A 14,469-nucleotide genomic window follows, 5' to 3' on the forward strand; every position below is an offset into this window, starting at 1 on the left:
TGGCACATGGGCTGCGTCACGGGCATGGGAAGTGTTGGGAAGAGCCTGGAGCTTTATCCTGCCACATCCCTGCGGCGTGCGTCGAGTCGCGTTCGTCAAACACCATCAGGCAAAGTACTTGCCAGCAACAGCAGCAGGCAAAACCTTTCCAGCACAAAGCCCAGGGCTGCTCTTACTGCTGTTCTCCGCTGCACGCAGCTGCTGCCTGGCGTCCCCTGTCCCAGCCGCAGGGTTCTGCCGTGACTGAAGCGTCTGACACCCAAACCACCCACATGCTGCAGTGTGGGGGGGCGGGGAACACCTAAACCACCACAACCTGCAGAGGGACACGGCTGTAGGTGCTTCTCCTGGAAGCACAGCACTGAGGTGCCTGTGAGTAAGAGGTGCTCCGGAGGCCAGCAAGCCAGCAGCAGAGGGTGCTGCTTCCTCACGCTGCGGGCGCTGCGGGGAAACACTTTCACAGCCCAGCCTCGCCGAGGGAGCTTTTCCCAGAGGCACAGGGACATGCAGCTGGGCCTCTGCCACCAGCGCTTTTGTTGCTGTTCCTTGAGCCACACACAGCGCAGAGATGAGCTCTGAGCTGTGGCACAGCAGCTCTCTGGGCAGTCTGCTCTCCCGGGAGCTGCGCCACAGCTGCCATTCCTGTCTCATCCTGGTTGCTACCATTTCCCTTGTATGGCTCTCCATCAAAACAGAACTCGTTTTTCTGCTTCTGCACTCCCAATGACTTCTCCTGCAGACCCTGGCCAAGTGCTTAGCACCTACGTACATGCTTGTGACAGAGTGCAGGAAGCCAAAGGAGTGTTGTGATGTGTCCTTTCCACTGCAGGCAGCTGCGTCAGCCAGCAAAGATACTGGATCATAAGAGGTTGCCCTGGCTTGTGCTCTCACAAAGAGGCAGTCATGTCTGTAGTATGTGTGCCTCAGAGGTAACTGCTAGTTGCTGTTGTAAGGATTGCTCCAAGTGGAATTGGAAGTTCGTAGAGTACCTTCTGCATCCAAGTTCTCCAGAGTTACATCTATCTCATCCTTTAAGGCAGGTCATTTCACACCCAGTACCCTGTGCTGAAGGGAAAAGGGAGAGGAGTAGTGCCAAGAGACATGACAGCGAGCCCCTGCTTTTCCAACATGTAAAGCAAAATGCCTGGATTCCACCGTGTGCTGGGTGAAGGGTTTCATTTCATTCACCAGCCTCAGCTGCTCATGGTGCAGTGCAAAGCGTTGGCACTGCCTGTGCTGACACAGGAATTCACAAGAGACTAACTAATAGGAAGATTACTTTTTTCCCCCTCTGCGAAAGCCCTTGGGGAATATTTCCTCTTTTTCTCCAGCGTCCCACTGTCTTTTACTCCCTTTTCCACCACATTGAGCTGCCTTCCAGCTGAGGAGGGCTTGTTGATTGTCCTCTAAGCAGGCTTGGCAGGATTTCTACCTCATGAGGCTGCTGTTTTAACAGGCTCCTTCTCTGTTCTGCAGCACACTGGGTTACTTTGGCTTTGTGTCTGTACATTACAGACACTCATTGTTCACTATCTGTTGCATTGTCTCCCTTAATTCCCACAGGCAGAGCCTGCATGCAGCACGTACATGTTTCCGGGCAGAGTGTTTACTCTCTTCTCTCCCCCTCTCCCCAGGGTGTAGAAAGCTGAATGCTTTCTGCCTGCCTGTCTTTAGACACCCCACACACACAAATGCAAAGCAACAGGATCCCCTTTTTCGCTCCAGTCTACCAGCCTGCTGCTGCAAGGTCAGAATCAGGCAGGCATGAAGCACATCCACAAGCCTGTGCAGTCCGTGCTCTCAGGAAGGATTTAGGTGCTTAGGCTCAGACACTCGCAAGGGCCCCATCTCGCAGGAGGCAGCTGCTCATCCGCTTCCAGAACCCACAGTCAAGCTACAATACTTGATGCTGACCACAAGAAAGGAGGCATGCCAAATCATTCCCCCTCCCACCTCCCTTTTAATAATCCTAGCATAAATTCAGAAGGATGATACCTGGAAAAGTCCCTTCTAGTCCAGGCTGCATCACCAGTTAGGCTTAGAGGGATTCCACTGCAGGCCATAAACACTGACATTCCTCAGTCTGTTCCCCCCCCCACTCCCTGCCACTGTTTGCACTGCTGTTTGAGATGTGGGCAGCATTCAAAGCAAGTGATTGAAGATTAGCAATTCCTGCTTCTTAAGGAAGCAAGAAAGTCAAACATTAAGGAAATAAAAGGAGACAAGATTCCATAGGAGCTGTGACCTCATCTGGCGAGAAGCCACCACAAAGCTGAAACGTTCTGCTTCAGCACTTGTCATGTCTGGTTTCCTCCAACTTCCCTGCTGCTCTTAGACCTCCTCCACCCCATTTCTCCCTCTCACTGTAAAGAACAGGGATCTCTGTTCCAGCAGGAAACCCTTGCACACCTGAAGCTGGAGCACAAGACCAGACTTGTAAGCAGCCCTCAGATAAAGCAGCTCATGCCTGGCAATAGCAGTGTGGTGCAGGGTGCTGAGGCAGGGGTAAGGGTCAGTGCTGACCACCACTGTGAGGAGGTAACAGGACTGCACTGGGGTTAGCAGAGCAGCTGCATTCACAGGCAGACTGAAGCCTGCTGAGTTTCCTGTACAGCTCTCAGACATCATTCACAGCTTTCCTGGCCTCGGTGATGACATGTCTCTGCTGCTGCAGAAGGGACACACGCTGTGCTCGCCCTGGGGAGCTGTGGCTAGGCAGGCTAAGGAGAACCTACTTTTGAGTCCCCACAAGAAAGATCTTTGCCCTTCTTCAGAACCCTGGCCCTGACCATGGCTCTGTTACTCATCTTGGTCACAGCAGACAGGCAAGAAAAGGTTTCAGGGTAAGAGGACAATTCCGCATCCACATCTGTATGCATCCAGAGCCAACTCATCAACCACTGCCTCACCTCCACCTTCTAGATTGTGAATCCATGCTTGCCTCTGCCCCACTCCCACCAGACAGGGTCTCACAGCAGCCTCCCACTTGGGCAGCAGTGAACAAAGCATTTCAGGTAGGTGCATTCTAATAAGTGTAGTAAGGGAGAACTTGGTCCACAGAGCTCCAATTCTAAGTAGTTTTGGAATCTTCCTACGCGATGCTTCAGTTTGTCTTCCTCTCCAGCAACATATGCCTGACACATTAACAGCTCTGGCACTGGCAGAAGCATCATAGAAGTGCTTGAGTTGGATTACCTAGTTCCAACCCCTTTGCCATGGGCAGGGACATCTCTTGCTAGACCAGCTTGCTCAAAGCCTCTTCCAGCCTGGTCTTAAACACTTCCAGGGATGAGAAGTCCGCAATTTCTCTGGGCAAACTGTTCCAGTGTCTCACGACCCTCTTAGTAAAGAGATTCTTTCTAATCAGGCAGAGATCTAACAAACAGTGCTCAAATGGAAGAAGTCTCCACAACACTGGATGTACACAACAAGCTGCAAGGATAGGGCTGGGTGCTAGGTAGGACTGGAGGATCTTGGAGGTCTCTTCCAACCTGGTTGATTCTATGATTCTAAGTGTGGCAACAGCAAGCACCAGAGCAGTGTCACGCTCCTTCCCCAGCTCCCTCAGAGCAGTATTTACAGGGTCTCTGGGTGAATGTAGGACCCCAAGGCTTGGCCAACTGTCCAAGAACTGAAGAGTAATCTGCAAGAAAAGCTCAAGCAGAGATTTTCACAACAGGGTGGGGGGACAAAGAACTTATCAGTGGGGAAATTAACTTAAACAGGAACAGCACCTGGTCAAGATGTTCTGGAAAAGCTATGCAAATATGTATCTGTTTAACATAAATCTTCTCCCCTTTCTCTCCTGCAGGGTGTGAACATATTTGTGCTGCATTTAAAATCTCCCTGATGTTTCTGGTCAGCTAAGCAATAAATTTAATGTGAATGTGTTGGGCTCACAGAGCAGCTGTTCCCCAAGGACTCCAGTATATGGTTAACAAATTAATGCCTCTGTCCTGCAAAGGTATGAATGCGCTTATGAACAGCTTCCCACTCATGTACTGTCCCATGTTTAACTTCATTTCTTGCCTTGTGTTGGCTGAAATCCTCTTTTGGGATTATTTTTTTCTGACTGCATAGAAAGGTGGGAGGAAGTGGGCAGTAATCATCAGACTAACTACCTCACCTCAGCTTTTCTACTGCATTCCTGTCTTCCACCTTCTTCTGACAGTTTGGTGGGTTCAGCCCTGAATCCTACCCCTGCTGCCCTGCTGTGACCACCTCACAGAATCACAGGTTAGAAGGGACCCCCAAGGACCATCCAGTCCAACCCTTCCAGGTGATAGTGCAGTTGAAATGAGGTGGCCCAGCACCCTGTCAAGCTGAGTCCCCAGTGTAGGGGAATCCACTGCTTCCCTTGGGAGATGATTCCGATGTATCACTGTTCTCATTGTGAAAATTTCTCTTCTGGAGCCCAACTGGAATCTCCCCAGCAGTAACCTGTCCCCATCACCCCTTGTCTTTTCCATGTGGCTTGAAGCAAAATGGGCGTCTCCACCTTGCTGGTAGCCACCCTTTCTGTACTGAAAGAAATAACCCAGCAGTGAGGAGTTTCTGGTCCTTGGGGACTGAGAGGCTTGATTTCATCCCACGTGCAGCTGTAGGATTTTAAGCACTGGCATAACTACGTCATGCACTAATGTATGGCCCGTGAAATGTGTCCAGCTCTCAGCAGAGCATACCTCCTCCCACCAGCCTCTCCAGGGATCCAGCACACAAACACTACTCACTGTTCACCTCCCCACTCCTTCAGAGCACAGCCAGGGGGAAAATGGCTTAGAAGCCTGCTTAATTAAATTAGTTAGGTCAGGAGAATGCACTTGCACATTTATGGCTGGACCTTGCTGCAATTAAGGCCCTGTGCTGGAAATGAAGTTCAGCCAAGATGAAAGCAAAGTCCTCTGGAAGTAAGGACATAAAAATGAGGACACACAAATGAACCCTGCTCTTTTTTTCCCCCTCACATGCCCCAGGCCCATCAGTGATGAGAACTAATCAAGCCCCCACGTTAATGCCACCCCCAAAATCCATTCGGCTCAGCAGGCTGCAGGGGCACCGCTCCCGCCCTCGGCAGGCTGCCGCCACCTCCTGCATCACTCAAGCCTCTTCCTACAGCTCTGAGGTGGTCCTCGGTGGGATCCCGTGCAACACGGCTTGCTTAATTCCTGACAACCCACGGGTTCATAGCCCCAAGCGGTACTGTTACAAGCAGAGTCGTTGTGTCTGGGAACACTGGAAGATGAATCACCTCACAGAGGCAGGACTCGGACAGAATGGTCCAAAAAAAGTTGCTTTATGGGAAAAAAACAAACCAAACCAAACGAAACAAATGCCCCACAAGCCACCAACCAGCCCACCCACCCCTGAGACGAGAACTGCTGTTTTGGTAAGCAAATCAGTTCTCAAAGGCACACACGCGCCCCGGCAGCGCTTGCAAGTGCTGTGCCACGGAGTGGCTGGCGAAGGACACCGAGGACGCAGCTCATTAGAAGGGGGCGAGCTTGCCCGCAGAGCAGCCTCGGGCCTGCTCCTGGCCCTGTCTTCGGCCGCCCTCGCCACCAGCCAGGCAGCACAAAAGGAGCCAGCGCCAGCCCCGGCCCGGGCCCCCGCCGCTGCTGACTCGGCCAGATCGGGGCCGTGTGTCAGAGGCTGCCGCTCTCCCTCCCGAAGCCCAGCACCGCTGCCCGCCGCCGACTGTACCCCCAGGCCCCTCCGCTTCCTCCGCGGCCCTCGGCCCCGCCCCGCTTCCCGCCCCCTTCCCGGCCCGGCGGGCGGCCCGCGGCGGGGCGGGGAGCGGGGCCCGGGCGGAGCGGGGCCGCGCCCCGGGCCAGGCCGGGGGCGGAGCGGGGCCGCCGCCGGGCGCTATTTGGGCCATGTGACGGCCGGGCCGGGCCCCGCTTGCCGCGCCTGGCGCCGGGAGGAGCTGGGGTGCTGCGGCTCCAGCCTCCCCGCCGCGGCGGGGAAGAGGCCGGCGCTGCCCTCTCCGCGCTCAGCATCACGGCCCCGGGAGCAGCCTCCGGCGGGGCTCGGCCCGGCCGCTGCCATGGTCCGGCCGCCAGCCTGGGAACGGTAAGAGCCCGTGGCGGGCGCGGGGCGAGGCTGGGCGGCTGATGCTGGAGGTGCCCGCGGGCCCGGGCGGCTCCGGGGTGACCCTGCGGTGGTCCTGCCCTAGAGTAGCGGTGACAGGCCCGGTTACCCCCGCTCAAGCTGCAGCGGCCTCTGGCTCCCTTCCTCCGTTCCCAGAGGCGCGGAGTGGTGCTCCCCTTTGCTTTGCTCCTCTCCTACCTCTGAGCTGCCCGCGGTTGCCGCTAGCTGAAGCAGCGACAGATGCTGGGGTGAAGACACCCGTTCGGAGCCGCCCGGGCAGCACTAAGGCAGTCGCAGAGCCCCGGCGGCTCGGGCACCGTCTGGCCCGATCCCTGGGGAGCGCTGGCGTCGGTGGCTAGGCCGGGAGCAGCGGGGCTCGCCCTTGGGGCATGGCCCTTGGGGCCTGCAGACGCCCTGGGGTTCGCGGGGCTCCTGGGGCTGGGGTGGGATGCGGTGGCCAAGGGCCGGCTGGGGTGGCTGTGTGTGGCTTTGAGAAGCTAACTCTCTTTGTGGTCAGCGCGGGGAGCTTCAGCTGGGTGAGAAAGGAGGGTTGGTTGGTCAATGTCCGTGGTTACCGGAGTGGTCTCTGGAGGACACCCTGCAAAGCCTCGTTAAGGGGTCTGGGTTTGCAGTACATAAACCTATGCCACTGAAATAGGAGCTTATATAATCCTGTATCTGAAGTATTGCGACTGTGGTTGAGAGAAGAGATGACACCTGCTGTAGCCTTGTGCTGAGCTCTGTCATTTGTTCTTCCTAAGCTGCTGGAGAGGTGGGTGGTCAGTGTGGCTGCTGGTAGCCATGCTTGCTTAGGAGCCCGTGAATCGTCTGAGCTGTTGCTCCAGATGAGAAAATCTACACACTGGTATAAAACCGGAGTTGCTGCCCTGGAGAAGGATCAGCCAGCTCTCTTTCCCCGTATGGCAATGCAGGATGAGTTTATGAACCTTTTATTCTGGGAACAATCTTCACGTTTCCCACCACTGCCAAGCACAGTGCTGTAGGCAGCTTAGTCTTTCTGGATGCAAGCTGACTGCTAAATCTCTGAGACCAAACTGTGTGGAGTGCCCAGTGGACTGTAAGAGAAGATCTGTCTGGGGATGGATGGTGTCAAAGTGGCTCTCCCAGCTGATGAGGAAGTCCATTTCTGAGGTGAGTTGATAAGAGAACTGCTGGGAATGCGATGGAGCCGTGCTGCTGTTTACCAAGTGAATGGCGATGCTGAGAAGCACTCCACTGGCTCTGGAGGAGTGTCTGCCCTGACCAACCAGTGGCTACTGCGCCGGTCTCCTCCCTGCTCTGTCACTGTGTCTGGCCACTGGCCCTGGGATGTCTCCCAGTGCTTGTGATGATGGACACATAAAGCAGCAATTTATTCTTCTCCCTTGAAGGCAAGGGATGAACTTCAGCAGTGTATTCCTCTGGGGGGGATCGTATTATTGCAGAACATAAGCAGCAGGCTTTTGCAGCCTCTCCCCTCTCTTCAGAGGTTACTGGAGTGCACTGTACTGTGGTTGGAGTCTGTTTGTAAACTCAGATACTCCTGAGATGTGGGTTTGTGTTCCAGGAACTGGCTAGCTGATGTGTCCTGCAGTTGTGTGGAGTCAGCTTGCTGCTGCTAGATCTTGGACATGGAAAATGTTCTCTAGTTGGTGCTCTGCCGTCTTTTTCCCCTGGCCCCTTACATTTCCTTCTCTCAGGAGCACTGAAAGCAGTCTGCAAGAGCTGCTTGTCTTGTCAACTCAGGCTTGTGAGAGCTGATTAAGAATTCATGAAGTTACTGGAACTAAAAATCTGTAGCTAGTGAGGCTGTCAGGACAGCATGTGTGCCAGGCTTCGTGAATGAGAGCAGGCCATGCTGACCGCTCATCTTTGGAGTCACAGTGTAGTCTCTGAAGGATATAAGATGTGGAAGGGATGAATGCAGTGGAATTGGCATCTCCTAGGTTGGCTCTAATAGACCATTGCCAGTTGTGTTTATATCTTTGGGCTGTAATATATATGCACAGACCAAGTCTGGAGCTGTTGAGGGCTTCTGTTGACAAGGAGTGTGAGGATCAACTGGTGTTGGCTGGGAGCATCAGTAAGATGACTTTAGCTGGGCTGTGCTTATCTTTGTGTGCTGTGGAAGGAGATTTGGAGGTGTATAAACCAGTAGAGTGATGTAGCATTCTAGCAATGAAGAAACAGCTTCCTAGACCTGCATGGAATACACTAACAAGCTCTGTCTTGGTATGAGTTTCCCTAACCGGGACTTGGCCAAAGGCTGATGTATGTGGCTGGGCTGGCTGTGAAACTGCTGCCCTGCTCCTCTGCCTGCGGGCATTGATGGAATTTAGGAAGTGAAGTTGCTGGTAAAAGGTACAAGTTAGGCACTAGCTGCTTCCAGACAAAACTGTGTAATGCCTGCAGAATAAAAGTGAGTAAGTGTCTGAGAACCAAGATTGCCAAACTGCAGTCACTGGACTGCTCTGCTGGTGGTCATGGCAGAAGGGGTTGATGTCAAGGTGTTGACTCACTTCCAGTTTCTACACTGAGAGAGCAACAAAATGTGGCTCTCGATTTGCTGCCTGTGAGTAACTGCTGCAGCTGCCACTGTTCCAATGAATAATTGCTGGAGGAGGGGGGAGGATGAGTGCAGTTGCCCTTAGCAGAGATGGGTTCTGTGCTGCATCTTTCCCCAGGGACTACTAAGGCAGTGTCACCATTTCAAAAGAAGTGAGGAAAGCTTTGTTCGTCGCAGCAGAATGGTTTGTGTTGGAGGGCACCTTTTAAAGGTCAAGTCCAACCCCCTTGCTGTGAGCAGGGACATCCATCCAGCCTGACCTGGAATGCTGAAATTGAGAAAGACTTGATCTGTCCCAGCCCAAGGGACTGCCTGGGTACTGCAGGCTGCCTTTGCAGGGGCCCCTGCTTTGGAAATGAGGGGGTTCTGGGATGAGCAGATGCAAATGCTGGCTATGGAGATGGGTGCTCACTGCTGTCTCATGACTGCTGGGGACAGTTCCTTGCCTCCTATGTTGTCATGCTTGGGATTGGGCTTAAGGTCCAGAGCTTTCCAGACCAGCTGGTGCTCGTGGCAGTGTGACAGGAGTGTGTGTGTCCCGGGCATTGTGGTCTAGAGGGATGAGTGCAGGGCCACAAGCCAGGGACAGCTGTGGGCTAATCCTTTCTGTGTCTGGCCTGGCATGTGCCCTTGCTCCAGTTACTCAACACTTTGCTTCAGAAACACTGAAAGGGAAAAGCATGAAGCTAGCACTTTCCTTGCCTGATCGCCAGGGATGGATATGAATAGCAGGTTTTATTTCATGGGTTCTACCCTGTGGCCCTTCAAAACAGTGGAACTAGAAAAGATTTATGGGAGTTGGGTGGAAAATGTCTTTTCTGCCCACAGTGTGGAAGTGCCACGGGTAGGAGTGGGACACTCGGCACTGCCACCCGCTCCTGCTGCAAATGAAACACTGGGATGCCTTGCCATCCTCCCTTCTGGCTCTGTTGTTGAAGCAGCACTGACCTTCAGCTTCAAAGATGTTTGGATTAACATCTCCTGATCCTAAGAGTGAAACAGCTACCTGCCCTTGTCCTTAACCCTCAAGAGTCTTGTCTGCTAATGTTTCCTTGTCTTATGGCTTTGCTGGCTGGCTTCATCTTCCAGAAGAGGGGAAGCTACTAATGCTTTTAACATGCAGCATTTTCCTTGGAATAAGGAAACTTTTTGCTTTAAGAAACCCCACTAAGCACCACCACCTGCTTGAGCTCAGAGTGAGAGCAACGACTTCTGAGTGGTGAGCTCTGGGGCAGAAGGTGGTCCTGTCTGAATGGAGTTACCAAACATGGGCTTTTTCTTTTAGCTTGGGAGGGGAATTTGATGAAGCTTGTAAGTCAGAGCAGCTGTGTAGATGTTAGTTTCAAACTGCTTTCTTTGGAGAGCTGGTATGTTATCAAGTCAGGAATCTGTCCTGAGGAGATCCCAGATGGGGCCTTGACACCATAAATGTACAAAGGCACTCGGTTGCACAAAAACTGCAGAAACAACTTCGTTCTGAAGAACGTGAGCCACAGATGGTAAACAGCCAAGAAAAGCAAGCAAGGGGTAAGGCCAAGCTGTTCTCTACATGAGAAGGCTACAGTGGCCTCAGATGTTTAGACATTCTTAGCTTAAACTGTTAAGAACTTTACTGTGGGTTACTTCTGGTCCCAGTGGCCTTTTGTAAGTTAAACTCTGCATTCAGTAGTGATGTGAAAAGTACCTGGATCCTGACTGCACTGTTCAGAGTCTTGAAGGAAGTCCTGGAGTTTAACCAAGTGCAGGTCTTGCCTAGACACTCTAATCCATGGTCTCATGGTGCATCAGGATCTGTAGTGGTGCAGCCTCGTGAGCTGTGCTGCAAGGAAAGCTGCATTGCTTCGGAGCCCTCAAGGAGGGAACAGAGCTCTGCAGGTGCATCCAATCAGTCTGCTCCATGCTGTAGGAGGAACTGGGACTCGGTGTGTGTGGCATGGTTGGGGTTGGTGCTGGGCTGTCAGCAGTTCTACGTGGGGCCCATCTCTTTAACAGACAGCCTCCCTGTGCTACTTGAAGGCTAAGCTGGTTGTGTTACTGAACTTGGACAGTGAGGGAGGGATTGGTTTGCTCCATGCCAGTCTCAGGGCACCAGTACCTCTGGGACTTGAAGTTTCGAGTGGTGCCCATGTAAAGAAACACTTCAAACTTTGTGGACCAGTTGGGAAGGGGTAAGCTGAGCTGGGAGAATTAGTGCTTGTGTCCTGGTTCCTATGAACTGTTGAACAGCTGCAGAAGAAACCTGTTGACACTTCTGCTGAAATGAGGTTTGGGGTCTGTGTGAATCTGGAAAGTACCTGGCTAGGGAAATGGAGCTGCTTGGACTTGGTGTTCTGAGGCTGTGTGATAGGCAGGAGCTGCTGCAGGCTGTGCCCTGACCCTCAGCTTGCTGTCAAGGCTCTGCACTGCTGGCCTGGACACTTGGCTTCCTTGCCTGATGACCCACACAGCTTCAGCTACTAATGATCTGGGGTTTTCCGTGTGGCATGTTGTGCACTTCCAGCTGGAACAAAATGGAGCTGGGGGTGGGAGTGAATCAGTCCAATCTGTTTTCATGCACCAGGGCATTGCTTCCTCCCTTCTCCCTCACAGGGTGTTTGGAGTGCTGTGTGTCCCTCCTGCAAGGATCAGACAGGCAGTTAGCAGTGGTTTCAGCCTCAGACCTGGCTCTGGCATTGATTCAGGCACATGCATCTCTTAGATCTTGCTTAGCTTGCAGCCTGAGAGGAAAAGGGCAGAAGAGCTGCACACATGGCAACAATTCCAGCAGGATATTGCTGTGAGGTTAGGTATGTGGCACATGGTCTTGCCAATGTACAGCTGCTGTGTAGGAGTTAGTAAGGGGCTGTGAAGTGGCTGTGGGCTTGGGTAATGGTGAAAAAACAGGGAGTTAGGCAGACCAGCATGGTGGTGTGCTACTGGTGCTCCAGGCTCTGGGTTTGACCTGCTGTGCTTAGGGATGGGGAGAAGAGAAAGGGCAAATTGTGTAGCTTATGTTTATTAAAAGAGTCTGTTTCAGTGACCGAAGTTCATCCTGGAATGTGGATACTGTGGTTTCTTCTCGATGTCACCCATGGTTAACTGACCTTGAGATGCTCTACTCAAGGACCAACAAGCTGCTAAATACTTGAACTTTCTTATCTTGGTGTTTGCCAGAAGCAGCTTTTGAAGGAACTGAGAGCTTTCCTGGAGGGTTCAGGCTCCATGTTCCTCAGCTGAATCTTTGCTGTCTCGTTGAGCCGCTGGTGTTCCTCATGTACTCTCCTCTGGGTATGAGGCATGCCAAGTGGCTGCAAGATGTTGATTGCCAGCGAGATTCTTAAAGGGGCAGGTCATGTGTGCCCACACAGGCCCAAATCTGTACTTTTGGCATGAATAACATTAAATCCTGAGGCTTTATCTGAGTAATCAGATAAAGCCTGGTGTGTGGACACTGAACTGGATTTGCAGGAGGCACAGCTTTGTGTGTCAACACACTAAGTGGGAGGGGACACCTGGTAGGAGCCATAATCCACATCTGCAGACAGGCTGTGATTGTGCAACTGCCCCCTTGCTTGCTCCATAGCCAGAGCAGTGCCTGGTTCTGCTAGGGGCAAGTGGCCAAGTGTGCTGTGTCACTCCACAGTGGCAGATCTGTCCCAGGAGCTCCTGTGGTTCTCTTGCTAAGCTTAGTAGTCTTGGAAGAGGAGAACCTCTGTTGCTGGCTGTACTTGCCTGAATACTTGGGGGTGTTCTATTTCTACAGGGACTTGTGCAGTGTGGGTTTTGCTTGCGACTCAACTAAAGGGCACTGATGTTGGTGATGGGTCTGGAGAGTCTTATGAGGACTGGTTGGGAAACTGAGGTTGTTTAGTCGGGAGAAAGAGACTGAGGGGAGACAACAGTGCTCTCTGCAACTGCCTGAAAAGAGGTTGGAGTGAGGTGGATGTTGGTCTCTTCTCCTGAGCAATTGGTAATAGGAGGAGAGAAAGTGGCCTCAAGCTGCAGCAGGGGAGGTTTAGACTGGATATTAGAAAAAAATTCCTTCCTGCAAGAGTGGTCAGGCACTGGAAGAGGCTGCCCAGGGAGGTGGCAGTCACCATCCCTGGAGGTGTTCAAAAACCATATAGACATGGCACTGTGGGGCATGGTCTAATGGCCATGATGGTGTTGGGTTGATGGAAAAGACCTCTCAGATCGTCCCCTCCAACCAACGTCAACAATTCTGATTCACGAGGTGCAATCAGTCTTTGTCCTTCATAGGATGTGACTGTAAGTGCACTCTGGTGTTCTCTCCCCAGCCACCCACCTGCCAGGTCGCAGTGCTCCCCTCGCTGTGTGGGCACAGCCACTTGGCAGCAGATGAGCAGTCAGGGCAAAGAGAACTTCCCTGCCTGCACAGAAGCCATGCATGTCGAAGCCACCCATGGGACAAACTTGTCATGGAAGTGGTGCCTGCCCCGGGGTCGTGGTGCTGAACAGCTGTCCATAGTGGGCAGAGCAGATGGCCCAGCAGGTGGCAGGCTGGCAGCAGGCAAGGAGTTGGCTTCCTGGGTCACTGAGTGCAGCCTTCTTAGTTTGCAAGTCTGATAGAAGAGCTGGGCAGCCCAGGTAATAGCTGCCTAGGTGCCTTTATCCAGGGTGCACATCTCTGTAGCCATCTCTTTCTGGTCCTTGCATGGAATCACCATGTTGAGATACTGGAAGCTGTTCAGAGAAGGGCAGCAAGGCTGGGGAGAGGCCTGGAGCACAGCCCTGTGAAGAGAGGCTGAGGGAGCTGGGGGTGTGCAGCCTGCAGCAGAGGAGGCTCAGGGCAGACCTCATTGCTGCAGTCAGCTGGGGTTGGGCTCTTCTGCCAGGCAACCAGCAACAGAAAAGGGGTCATAGCCTCAAGCTGTGCCAGGGCCGGTTCAGGCTGGATGTGAGGAGGAAGTTGTTGGCAGAGAGAGTGATTGGCATTGGAATGGGCTGCCCGGGGAGGTGGTGGAGTGGCCGTGGCTGGAGGTGTTGAAGCCAAGCCTGGCTGGGGCACTTAGTGCCATGGTCTGGTTGCTAGGGCTGGGTGCTAGGTTGGGCTGGATGGGCTTGGAGCTCTCTTCCAGCCTGCTTGATTCTATGACTTCAGCTCATACTTGCATTGGCTATTAGAAGGAGCTGTGTGATGAATTGACTGTGGAAGGAGAAGTGCAAGGTAAGGTTTTTCTTTGTGGTGTGAGGTTTTTAAGGGAGCCTGTTGGATGTGGTGGCTTTGTTTGATATTCCAGTCATTAGAAGAGAAGTAAACTGTCTAGAATATCTGTGTTTGGAAGGTTGGTGTGTGCCGAGTGGCAGTGGCCTTCTCATTGCTTCCAAATTGCTGGTTGTGCATGGCAAATCTTGCAAAGCCATCCAGCCTCCTCAGAGGAGAGGTAGGGACTTCAGCAGCTGAAAAACAGTGGAATGTGCTTTGGTTGAGGCCGAGCAGCCTTAGAAGAGACAAAAGCTTTGGTACTGAAGGGACCAGCTAACATAACCCTGCTTATCTCTCTCTTTCTTGCTCACTGAACTCTGGAAAAGCAATGCAGCTTCTCTGCTTGCTCCTAAGTATCTTGAGTGCACCTTCAAGGACAGATGCTTTGACTATTTCTACAAGGTTTTTTCCTATTTCTCAAGTTCTATTAATGGGCTTCAAACTTGGTTTCCTAATTGGAAGCTTTCCACTGATGTCATGGGAGCTTTCTGTGGCCCACATCAAATAGCTTGGTTTACCAGGAATTAAGTGACTGTACAAATGTTGATATTAAACACTTCTTTAGAAGGCATGTTGACTTATAAGGACCTATGATGATTGTGGTATGTTG

At 52.6% G+C, this 14,469-nt stretch overlaps 1 protein-coding gene across 2 annotated transcripts in view; it reads left to right on the forward strand.

The window, feature by feature from the left end:
* The first annotated feature begins 5,877 nt into the window (after nt 1-5,877).
* SPSB1 (splA/ryanodine receptor domain and SOCS box containing 1) overlaps nt 5,878-14,469 on the forward strand; it is a 35,204-nt gene continuing 26,612 nt past the window's right edge. For both annotated transcript variants that reach the window (XM_064171900.1, XM_064171899.1), the window contains exon 1: nt 5,878-6,069. The gene's annotated coding sequence lies outside the window, so the exon portion shown is untranslated. The remainder of the gene's footprint in view (nt 6,070-14,469) is intronic.

The sequence above is a fragment of the Pogoniulus pusillus genome, chromosome 36, assembly GCF_015220805.1.
Source record: "Pogoniulus pusillus isolate bPogPus1 chromosome 36, bPogPus1.pri, whole genome shotgun sequence".
Classification (NCBI taxonomy): domain Eukaryota; kingdom Metazoa; phylum Chordata; class Aves; order Piciformes; family Lybiidae; genus Pogoniulus; species Pogoniulus pusillus.